The sequence below is a fragment of the Mya arenaria genome, chromosome 6, assembly GCF_026914265.1.
Source record: "Mya arenaria isolate MELC-2E11 chromosome 6, ASM2691426v1".
NCBI lineage: Eukaryota > Metazoa > Mollusca > Bivalvia > Myida > Myidae > Mya > Mya arenaria.
Genome location: NC_069127.1, coordinates 15442428 through 15453963, shown reverse-complemented (window position 1 = coordinate 15453963; position 11536 = coordinate 15442428). Strand labels below are relative to the sequence as shown.

At 34.2% G+C, this 11536-nt stretch overlaps 1 protein-coding gene across 1 annotated transcript in view; it reads left to right on the top strand.

Moving 5' to 3' along the window:
- The first annotated feature begins 213 nt into the window (after positions 1-213).
- Positions 214-11536, top strand: part of LOC128236736 (synaptotagmin-6-like) — a 61274-nt gene continuing 49951 nt past the window's right edge. Inside the window, exon 1 of the mRNA XM_052951816.1 lies at positions 214-255. The gene's annotated coding sequence lies outside the window, so the exon portion shown is untranslated. The remainder of the gene's footprint in view (positions 256-11536) is intronic.

Here is an 11536-nt window from a genome sequence, read left to right as displayed (position 1 = left end):
TCTTTTTAAAGTATGACCAACTACCACATTGCTTCGCGAACTTTAAGGTTCATTTTATGTCTAATAAATTAATACATAAAAGCAAAAAAAAATACTTAAAAGCAAATGATCGTCGTAATTTCAATTCTGTATTTCCAGGTATTATAAGGCAAAAATCTAAAGATTATGTTTATATATTTTCAGAGAGGGAAAAAGAGGCGGGTATATTCATGTCGAGAAAAAAATCACTGCGTAGCTAAAAATTTGCAATAAAAGGTATTTTACAGTCAATCACCTAAATTAACAAGCACTCCCTTGCCATTTCAGAAAAAACTTCCTTCGTTTGCATTGGATGATTACACTTTTGTGGGTAGATAACTCAGCGTGTATTATCGGGGAAAGAAACCGTGCTTGTTAAGTAACTATCTTTTTTCCAATGCTCCAAGGGAGGATTGTTTCTCTGAAATGGCAAGGGAGTGCTTGGATCATCCGCTTCTCTGAGGATTTGCTGAATTTTGCATATAAGAACGGGAAGACGGACAAGGATGGACGCAATAGCTGACCTTTATTTAAGATTTTCATGTGTAGTTGTTCTGTGACCCTGTAGCTATTTATTTATTATTTTTATAACAATTTACTCTAATTACTTCACTTATTCCTACCCTACGTAGATGACCATATATCTTTGAAAATTTGCGTTCTGTATGATCGGGTCGTTGTTTATTTTGTCTATATAAATGGCAACATTACATACACGGGTCGGCCGGGGCGCAATCAACATCTACCTCAAACAAAACACTATCACAAAGCTGACACTAGCACATGTAGCTGACAATACCACACAAGCGTTATTAAGAAAGGCATTGTTTTCTATCAATCCTTACAAATCCCGATAACCAGCATACTATGTGTCGGTGGCCTATAACGATCGAGTGTCTTTTCTTAAACCATGACTGACGAGGTGGTCATGTTGTACGTACACGACCCAGTTTCCTTCATTATGATTTAGACAACAACCTCTTAGATGAGTGGCAGACACCTATGCCACAAGACCATTCTGACCGCTTTGTGTGCAAACTGTTTAAATGATGATAACTAGATTCTAGAGTTCGACAATTTAAAATTATATCTGAATACTGAATTAATGTACTAGGTAAATATCACTTGACATGCCAAGAAATTGACAAACATGTATTTGTCATCAATTATAGTTTACAAGTTTGTAGTTTACTTATATACACGCCTGTTTATGTTTGGAGCTTGGAATTGTTAAACTATTACATTGAAGTAAATGTCTTAAACGACTTTCATTATTATCCACACCACACTGAGGGACCCCAGCATATGATATAAAAGGAAGCGTATCGTTGGTGCTCAACTTCTTGCCCATCCGAAATGAAATGCGAAATGAATGCCAGTTGTTTTCCTAAAAACGAAATTTTGCCAATTTAAATATACAAGTTTTAAACAGAAAGGATGTCTACAAAACATTATCAAAGTCGGATTTTTATCCAGCGAATTTCTTTTGTTTACATGCATATTCCAAATTAGGAATAGTATTGTCATTTGCCTTTTCTGACATTCTCTTGTTTGTTGCGTGTATACATTCATTGCAATATTGCCTTCAAAATGTACGACACCGGAAGCAGTCGCCTACGCGCCTACGCGAATATTAGCTACTGTTTCCTGCCGTAAGTCTCCCGTCATGAGATAATCCGATAGTGACGAGGCAAGGCATCAAATACGCGACTTGGTGGGTTTTACTGAATATCAATATGTATGTTTATTGTTATAAGATGAGGGCTCTCACTAGTTGAAAACTAAGATAACGCTGTTGTAAAGTTGCATTGTAACTATGAACTTATCAACTCGAATGTACACAAACAGATCGTATTTATTGGGCCTACTCCATCATGCACTATCATAGAAACGAATATCAAGACTGATTCCTTGCGTTATCACCCATAGAATTCAGTGGTGTCGGTCGATTCATGATAGGTATACCTCGACCTAGTCCTTTTTAGCCTAATGTTAAGCCTTAATGTTTGCTTTTAATCGTGTGGATTTAGCTTTGAACTTTCACTTTATATCAGTTAAATTTACATTTCGTCAGTATGAATTGAGCTTTGAATTATTTATTATTACTTAAATTTAATTTGACAATTAATATCTTGTTTTGGGCATTTCTATTGTTTTTCAAATGCATAAACTATTTTTCGTACTTTGTCCGTATAGTTGAACGTGCTTATTCACTAGCACAATATATATATGCAAAAAGCTACAGAAACATGCTCATTAGCAAAAAGTTTAAACATAAACCCGGTTTAGTGGCAATGGGCAACCCCAAAGACATAGAACACAAATTCACAAATAAGAATCATAGAACAGCACACAACTCTACAAACAGCACAGTGCATACATACTAAATATATAAATATATATAAATAATTGGTATGTTTATCAAGAATTGTTAGGTACCGCCTTGGAACGGTCAGTAAAATGTAAATTTACTGGGGGTTTAAACCAGTTTATGTGCACAAACCTCACTCTTATCCCAACAATTCTTAATAAAGATAAAACGCAAAAGATAAATCTTATCAAAGTATGCATTAACTTGAGGAAACTTATCAATAAAACAAATAATAACAAAAAACGAAAAGGTAAGTACTTCAATGATTAGAGTTCCCAACTCTATCTGCAGACGGAGGGAAACAATTCAGAGCACCTAATGCAAATACTTTTCAAAGATACGATGCAGTCATCGTTAGAAACCAAAAGCTTCACACACAGTCTGCCTTAAAATGTGTGATCATAAAGTTTCATAATAAAAAGCATCATTGTACTAAAACTGGGAACAAATAAAGAAAAACATTATTAAAAATAAAAGCGACTAGTATATGCTATTCTCTCCTTCCAAATGATTTGAAAACGTAAAATATTTGAAGAAATTTAAGTCACAGTCAAAACACTCGGAGTCAGTCAACACGTGTCCGCCAAAAACGGTTTTAAAGATAACATGAATTAGCAAATTCTTCATAAAAATCTAAGCACTGAAAGTTTAGTTATGAAAGGATGCTATATTTAACCCAATAATTTGTTTCAGGTATTCATCTTCAAATACAAGAAGGCAAGTGCTCTTCAAAATATTGCCTTTATATCCACGGTTTAAATTATATCCACGTAATTCATTACGTCTATCTGCCCAACTGCCTGTTGGAAACATTTTAATTTTACGAATTTTCTTTAAAACATCACCATAAAAATCGGGATGAGCAATACTATCAGCAATGAGCGATTTAAGACTACTATTGTACTTTGATATGAGATTATAATGATTATTAACAAATTTAGAGAAAGTTTTCCTTAATTTAAAATATCGGAAACCCTGTTTTAGAAGTTTTTGCGTCATAAGTTTACTGCGAGAGCTGAATATTTTTACATCTGTACATATTCTAGCAAATCGTATTAACTGTGCAATAAAAACACCATACGATGGTGAAATAGGAACATTACCATCTAAAGAAGGGTAATTAATTATTTTAAAATTAAAATCATCACGTTTATCATAAAGATTGATGCTCAATATATCTTCCTTTACTTCTAGTTGCAAATCTAAATAGGATGCTTTTAAAACGGATGTATTGGATTTATTAAGTTGCAATTGTGAAGGGTATATCGAATGAATGTTATCTGTAAACACAGGATTATCTAAACTTAGAATATCATCAATATATCTAAACGTGCTATTGAATTTATCAACAAGAGCTAGATCTCCAGACTTAAATAATTTTAACATATATTCACTTTCATAGCAGTATAAAAAGAGGTCTGCAAGTAAAGCTGCATAATTGGCTCCCATTGGAATTCCAATAGTTTGCTTATATAAACCATTTATTTACCAAATTTAAGAAAAGAATTATTGAGTACAAAATTTAAAACTTCAATGACATTTGTGCATGTCCAATAGATATATTTATCTGAGCGATCATTAGTAAAAAAAAGCCCTTTTAACATTAACTGCCATGTAAGTAGTTTTCTCCCTTGCGAAAGTTTTTTCGATAAGAGGAGTCAATTTATACAGTCTATTTTCAAAATCATTAACTAAATCTAAAGAATTATTGATAGACCAAAAGAGGTTAATTCCAGAATTCTCATAAACTTTACTACAGTACTTTTTCACACGAAACTTTATAGCAGTTAAGCAGGATGTAAGTAAAATTGAAACTTGTTTAGTAGAGCAAGAAATAGAATTAACAATAAATCGTGATTTATACGGATTTTTATGCATCTTAGGCAACCAGTGTATTGTAGGAATGTTTTTATGATCATCATTCAAAAGAACTTGAAATTTAGCATTATAATCAATATGATTTTTAATAACTCTTTCTTCATCGAGTTGGCTAGAGTTGTAAGTTCTGGAAGATTGTAACTCTCCAATAATAGTATTTACATAATATAAACGTCAAGCTATGATTACATTATTAGCTGCTTTATCAGCTGGTACAAATACAAGTTTTTTATGTAGGGATTTTATATCCATTATCAACTTTGGAGTTATCAAAATAGACTTTGGGGGAAGTGCCAACGGATTATTGTTAAAAAACTCTATTTTCTTATCTATTAGGTACAATATTTTATTCATCCACGGTAATAAGGCATTTGGTTCAACCCCTTCTCTTTTGCACCAGCTTTTACTATATTTGGATAAAGTGTCTGTCAATTCTTATTTACATGTATGAAAATAATCTCAGATGCAATCCGGTATTTAGGACCTTTATTAAGCAGTTTTACTTGCTTCGTGTATAACTTAGACAAGCATCATCCAAATTACTAGTTTCTATACTCACTCAGTGAAGCCCTTCAACAGTCATTGCAATATTGTATTGAGAGTGTTCGTCACTCCTAGCAAGTATGGAACATACTTGCTTTTCACATGTCCCACAGTTTAACTTCACTGTTAATTGGAATTCATGTAGGCTATTATACCATTTAAATAAAATCCTACAGTTTATATTATTGTTAGCCCCGAAATGTGATACGGATGGTGTCTGTTTGCATTAGACGACCTTTTTGTGTAAAAAGTATTTATATTAAGATGAAAAAATGCCCAATAATTGCATCGCCCCAGGAACAACAGCTAGGTCACGTGTATGCATTCGTACCTCAACCAGAAAACTCATAATCTAAAATCACTGCAGCATAAACTGGAACTTAACCCTAGTTTGAACAAACTTTAATAATTTACATTCACCTAGTCATTTGTAGTGATATTAAATTGGTACAAAAATTACATTAATTCCAGTAAACAATGAAGTTAATAGTGTTGAACATGTAAAAAACAATTTCCGGAGAATATCTTGCCTTTATTCACTAAAATATAAAAGCAGTAAGTCCACAAATACCCAGGGCAACCATGTTTTTAAATCACTTGGTAGGGAATCTTTAGCTTTCGATATTTTTTATATATATTCTGTGTAACAATAGAAAGATGGTTGATGATGGGTTTCTGTCGAAATCATTTATACACGTAAAAGCAATAAGCAACGGGCTTTAACCAGCCCTGTGTTCATAGTTGGGCATGGTTTGACATCATTCGAGAAAGACGATTCTTCATTTACATCAAAATGTAGCATTTAAATTCTGGGTATTACTGTTAAAGTTTGTTTTTCCCTGTATTGTCTTTGTTCAATAAGTCCCTATCAATCAGCGAAGTTTGTCGATGCATAACATTACTTTAAAATGGGGAACTAATTCCGTTAATGTTTCAAGACTTCTTTTGCTTGACTACAGCAACGGTTTTGAATTTAACACCAGAGCCATGTATGTAAAACCAGCCATATCAGGAGTGTTGTGTTTTACTCACGGTAACGGATTTTGCCATTTCGGTTGAGGATCACATATGGATTAGTTCTTTTAAAGATAAAATCGGGTCGTTCGTTTAAGCTTTTAACTCCAATACCCTTCATTCATCTAAAGTTCATGTTTAAGAGCACATTGTGGCCATCTAATGTTTTAAGGCAAGATTTTCACGAATTACTTTTATACCCTTCATTCAATTGACTTCATTCTTTACACCGTTGTTTACGACCATTACACAATTTGGTTACATAACACCACATTATCCTGAATAAATATTATGGCAATGATTGACTAAACATTTGGTTAAAGTTATGGGGCAACTTTGGGTTAAAACTCAGATCTTAAATATTGTTTATTCAATGCACTCCATACTTGGCAAAGCAGCCACCCCACAATAATGTAACATAACTCCATTTAAACCTTTAATACAAATTATTGCCCTTGAATGATTTGTTACTTATCTTTGCTTTTGACAGGCACATTTGTGTATTTTTAACTAGGGGTTCACAAAGGTAAGCATGGTTATTAAATGACGATCGTCGTAATTCGTCGGTTTCAAATCATTCACACAAAAACATTCCTGAAATATTAGTTCAAAATTGTCTTTGGGAAACCATTTACAGTTCAACAACAACAATCGTGGTTATCATCGGCCATTGAAAATCGGTTGAAAACTTCTGCAGTTTTGAAGGAAAAGGCATAGTTGATTGTCACAAATGTTTGGAATAGTCTACTAGCGCATTAGAATTGAAATAATCTTGATGTACCGATAAAAACTATAGATGCCGTCGCATTTTTCAAAATTAGCCAACAGTTATTTCTATATATATAATGCATCATCTTAGATTGTTCTTTGTTATTTATTAATATAACCATAGACACCCTGAATGTATTCAACTGCCTGGTTATAAATGTCCACACGAACATTATTGTTAAATTCATTAGAGCACGGATATTTTGCAGGGAAGGAGAGTCATTATATTGCAGACGGTATGTAATCGTATTTAGCATTGAAAAATTCTAAGGATTTGTACAGAATTTCCTCGTTAACTTAGGTGTTTTTTTACAACGTTATAGATTATTTTATTTATAATGTCCAGACGTTCCCGAATATTCATGAGCCTCGTTTTCTGACACGGAAGTAAACAAAGCGAATTACAAAAGAATTCAAGTACAAAAGACACAAGTTGCAAGAAAATGTCGTCGGTAAGCTTGGTTTTATTATATGAGTACATACGCCGCATTCGATGTTAATATATTTTCCAAGTTCATGACTGAGATATACTATATGCTTACCATGTGACTAGCGGAAATCTCGGCTTAATACGTAAACTCGATTTATCTTTTTTCAACAGGCTCAGTTTATATGCAAAATGATATTATTTTTTTTTTAAAAAACAACTTTCAAATTTAATACAACTGCAAGCAACCCGTTTTTTGTGATGGAATCAAGTGTTTTTAATGAAATATACCGCTTGCGAGCGTTAAAAGTGAAACAAATAAACCATATTTGACTTCAAGCTTGGCGAGATTAATCCAAAAAAATAAGGATTTCTAAACGCATTGTCTTAAGTTGTTGTTCAATGTAATAAATGCCATCTGGCTGTTTGCGCTTTATTTAATTAGATGGTATTTACTGACCGTTCCAAGTCGGTAAAGCATGTTTGTGCATCAACCAATATTGTGCGACTTAAATACACACTACAAAAAAGGGAACCACTGAAAATTAGCTCTCTTATAAAGATCAAGGCAAAAACAAACATCAGACAATAGACAATGCGAAAAGACAAACATATGGCAACTTTCAAATTATCGCGAGTGGTCAAATATAGTTCCTGTATAAGTGTGCATGTATTATTATTACCCCATCTATGTTTTAAAGAAAGAAGTTGGGGTGCTGTGTTAGCCATGAAAACGTTGTTGAGATGTTGTGTTAGCATTTAGTGTCGTCAACTATGATTTTATTTATGTCTGAGTTATGCCTCTTGTTCGAAAGGGAAATGACTACAAACAAGCGTGTGCGTTAAATCCTTGGGACTCTTTTTAATCTTATGAACCTTATTATTCTAGACTGGCGCACTGAGCCTGTCATAGACCAAATGGATGAGCACATTCTACCTAATGCTATATACCAAATTGTATTTAGACAAGATAAATGTTAATGTGTATATGTTATCACATTGTAAATAGCAACGAACACAATATCGTAAATAAACCCTGTTTCCATGTCATGGCGTGAGTTGAAGAGTTGAAGTTGAAGGGACTTTGATGCAAATTTGATGTGTTTTGGTTTTAATGAAAAAATTGTATGCTAAACCATTCCTCCGGCGGTCATCTTTATCGCCGAATAACGTTGGTATCTATGCTATATATCAACATTCCTTCGAAATTACTGATGTAAAATAGGTCACTATTTGCTAAAATGCGTTTTGAAGTTTCAACGTCAATGATGCCATGTATGGACACCAGTCACGTTTCATAGCAGAAGGTAATTAAAGTATTCCATTTAATGTACTCTGGTTTATGGTTTCTCGGATTTTTATCTCTTGTTTTCAATTATCAATTATAATTAGTAGTACTCTAAACTTGGATCAAATTATACGTTGATCACGAAGGTCTGAAGAATACCATGGCAACAATACAAAGTAAACTTCAGGGACAATCCAAGTAACCAAAAGTTTACGAATGTCTTGTCTTAAGAATAACTAAAACATAACTAGTCATCAGTAAATTTTACATATTACTGGAACAAAATAAAGAAAACCAGCTACTCAAGAATTAATTTGTTAAACCACCAAAGTCATTTCATCCCTATAAGAAAACAAAACGTATTTGAAATAAAGTCAAAGGCGGAAAATAAGCCTTCACATCGTAAGTATGTTGTTGTTGTTGTTAGTGTTATATTGGAACAGTAGGTGATGACGTTAATAGACATGATAAAACTCTCATGTAGTATTAATTCCAGTATCGGCTTCTATTATCAAAACATTTTCATTTGAATCCGTAACCAGAGTGCATCATGGTATCAATAGCTCTGCATGAGGACCCAACCATCCGTGGTATTTATTATACAAATATTTTGCCATGAGGACATCCATTTCGTGGTACATATTTTATAAATATCTCTGCATGAGCACCATCACCTGTGTTATATATTATATGAATAGCCCTGCATGAGTCCCATCATTCCGTAGTATACATTCTATGTATACGTTCATGAGGACCAACCATCCGTGGTGTATATTTTATAAATAGCTCGCATGAGGATGGTATACATTCTATGTAAACGTTCATGAGGACCACCCATCCGTGGTGTATATTTTATAAATAGCTCGCATGAGGATGGTATACATTCTATGTATACGTTCATGAGGACCAACCATCCGTGGTGTATATTTTATAAATAGCTCGCATGAGGATGGTATACATTCTATGTAAACGTTCATGAGGACCACCCATCCGTGGTGTATATTTTATAAATAGCTCGCATGAGGATGGTATACATTCTATGTATACGTTCATGAGGACCAACCATCCGTGGTGTATATTTTATAAATAGCTCGCATGAGGATGGTATACATTCTATGTAAACGTTCATGAGGACCACCCATCCGTGGTATATATTTTATAAATAGCTCGCATGAGGATGGTATACATTCTATGAATAACTCTGCATGAAAACCACCAATCCGTGGTATCTATTATATAAATAGGTCGCATGAGGAATTTCCGTCGGTGGTATCTATTATATAAATATGTCGCATGAGGACTTTCCATCCGTGGTACCTATTATATAAATAGGTCGCATGAGGACTTTCCATCCGTGGTATCTATTATATAAATAGGTCGCATGAGGAATTTCCATCCGTGGTACCTATTATATAAATAGGTTGCATGAGGAATTTCCATCCGTGGTATCTATTATATAAATAGGTCGCATGAGGAATTTCCATCCGTGGTACCTATTATATAAATAGGTCGCATGAGGAATTTCCATCCGTGGTACCTATTATATAAATAGGTTGCATGAGGAATTTCCATCCGTGGTACCTATTATATAAATAGGTCGCATGAGGAATTTCCGTCGGTGGTATCTATTATATAAATATGTCGCATGAGGACTTTCCATCCGTGGTATACATTCAATGAATAGCTTTGCATGAGGACCACCCATCAGTGGTATCTTTTCTACAAAAAGCCCTACACGAGAACCAATACATGTGTAGTTTAACGTAATTGTTTAAAGCAATACTTGATGACGAGGGAAAAATCTTCAACAGGCCACGACACTTAATTCAAACAGTGTTGAAATGAAGATTTTCCCCGATACAGAATTTTGACTCGAGTTACAGCACTACTTTCTCCCCGATCTGAATGGCCGTAAATCGCTGTGATTTTCTGTATATGATTAGGTCGTTAAATGCCGGAACAAGGCACGGAAATACGAGCATTAGCTATCAAGCTAGATATGGCAACATGATATACACGGGCTGATGTGGACATAATGCGCATTGATGTCTAAAAGCGGCATTGATCTAATGCTGACTGTAACACAAAAGTCCGAAAGGTTGTATTTTAAATACTTGTTTTTTCCCATTTTAACAAAGGCTCACACATATTGCGTAATTGCAGACTTTAAAGCAACACATTTATACACTGAACCAATAAAAGGGCTGACCTTTGTTTATCTGTTGTTATTTGTTTTAGCGTTAATCAATTCATTGTCTGGGTGTTGTGTACATTAACTCTTAGAATTGCAGAGTTTTAAGCAATGCACTATTTTCGTGTTAATATAAATTGGGAAAGCTGAATCCTATGCAAAAAGATTGCTATGCATGGGACTTGTTTCTCCAGTTCAGTATTTAATTATTGAATATTCCAATTGTGGCAAACGCTTGTTCTGAATGGTCAATTTGATAAACTAGAATCATATTTTTGGAACTATTCATTCATTACCACAACGGCCTGATGAACACCATGATGAGCCTTTTTCAAATATCCCTGTATACCTGTTTTAATCTACTGTAAGGATTCATTAACAAATTATGTTACTTTTTCGCCATGGAAATCGTATTTTAATTAAATTAAATTTTGTTATCATTAACCCGCACGACTTCAATATTAATCACATTTTTAACCCCCTGGTAAACTCTTCTTTCGCAGTGACCCGAACATATATGGATAAAGATGCAGGACTGTGTTGGTTGTAAGATGTGTGTATTTTGGCTTGGCCTTGAGCATGTAAACAGGAACTTTGTTGAATATTTGATTTTAAAGCTTGTCCCAGTTGTTTCCATCGTAATAATACTGACCCTGACGTCTTTACCAGTTGTGTTTTTTGGCGAATCACCTAAAAGTGAGGTCTGTATAAAAAGTCGTTTAAACCAAAAGGACGATGGATGACGTTTGTCTACGGATGGGCACAATTACTGATTTTAGTTTCAGCCCATGTGTGTTTGCGCTGTGAACCTGCAGTTTTATGTATATAGGCCTTAACTCCTTTTCTTCCCCCCGGACATAAATGACCATACATATGTGGGAACTTGCGTTCTGTATTATTGGGTCGTTACTTAACTATGTATATGGCAACGTACCATACATGGGTTGGCGTGGACGCAATCCGCATTGACCTGAAACATATCACTAAACACTAACGCAGGCATAAGCGAACGAACGAATAAAGTTTATTTAATAAAAG